Raw genomic sequence first — 1,199 nt, 5'->3', positions numbered from 1 at the left:
ACGTAGACCACGGTGGTCTAATAGAAATATAAGTGAGCTACTTATGTGGTTAATAGGTGCTTCAAACCCGCCCAGCGGTTCTGTATGGATAAGACCTGGGGATCTGCTTCTGTAAAGATTACAGCCAATAAAACCCTATGGGACAGTTCTGTGGGGTCACATGAAATTGCGATGAACAGAAATGGACTTGATGGGATCTAATGATAACAACAGTACCAAAGAAGCCAGTTGCCCTTGAGTTGACCGCATCTTGTGGCAACACCAGTGTTGTCAGAATAGAATTGTGTTCCATAGGGTTTTCAGTAGCCTATTTTTTTTAGGGGAGAGTGGGAATGCTGTCCCCCACTACCACAAATTATGCAGTCGAGTTTCCCATATTTGGGGAAATTGCAGGCATCAGCACATCTGGAGTGCAGTGGATAAGCCTCGCCCTGGGAAAAGCACATTCGTGATCATGGTATCTCCTCTGCCAGGTATTTTTTTTTTTTGAAAAGTAGGTCACCAGGCTTTCTTCTGAGGCATCCCTGGGTAGACTTGAACATCCAGTGTTTGGGTTAACAGCTAAGCATGTCAATCACTTGGATTATCCAAACTCACTGCTATTGAGTCAATGCTGGCTCATAGCCATCCTATAGAATAGGTTAGGACTGCCCCTGTGAGTTTCTGAGACTATAACTCTTTGCAGGAATAAAAGTCCCATCTCTCTCCCTTGGAGCAGAATGTGGTTTCAAACTGCTGACCTTGTGGATTGCAGCCCAACTTATAACCACTATACCATGAGCGCTCGAGAGACTCTAAAACTTTCCAGCCATCAAATTAAAGCAAACATCAAAACTAATTTTAATAATGAATTTTATTTAAACTACTATATCCCCAAATGTTATCATCTCAATATATATTCAATATGAAATTTGTTGTTGAGATGCATCACGTTATTTTCTTCTAAGTCTTCAAAAATCCAACGTGTGTGTTGTATTTATAACATGTCAATTCTGATGAGACCCATTTCAAGTGCCCCAAAGCCAAGGCCCCCTACATTAGATTGCACAGCTCTAGACTCTTGCTACTGAAAAGGGGGCTCAGGAAGACTGGTGGCATGTTTATCAGAAGTACATTTCCTAGCACCAGCCCAGACCAACTGAATCTGCATATGCATTTTAGCCAGATGACTTCTGTACACATTATGGTTTGAGAAGCTC

General features: G+C 42.0%; 1 non-coding gene across 1 annotated transcript; it reads right to left on the bottom strand.

The window, feature by feature from the left end:
• Positions 1–317: 317 nt before the first annotated feature.
• On the bottom strand, positions 318–481 carry LOC115873678. The gene has a single exon (XR_004048565.1). It is a non-coding gene; the product is annotated as a U1 spliceosomal RNA (small nuclear RNA).
• Positions 482–1,199: the final 718 nt, after the last annotated feature.

Source organism: Echinops telfairi, unplaced genomic scaffold, assembly GCF_000313985.2.
Source record: "Echinops telfairi isolate 266 unplaced genomic scaffold, ASM31398v2 ScPeMD7_7469;HRSCAF=8507_0, whole genome shotgun sequence".
Taxonomy (NCBI): domain Eukaryota; kingdom Metazoa; phylum Chordata; class Mammalia; order Afrosoricida; family Tenrecidae; genus Echinops; species Echinops telfairi.
Note: the sequence above shows the minus strand (reverse complement) of the source record. Positions and strands in the feature narration are given on the sequence as shown.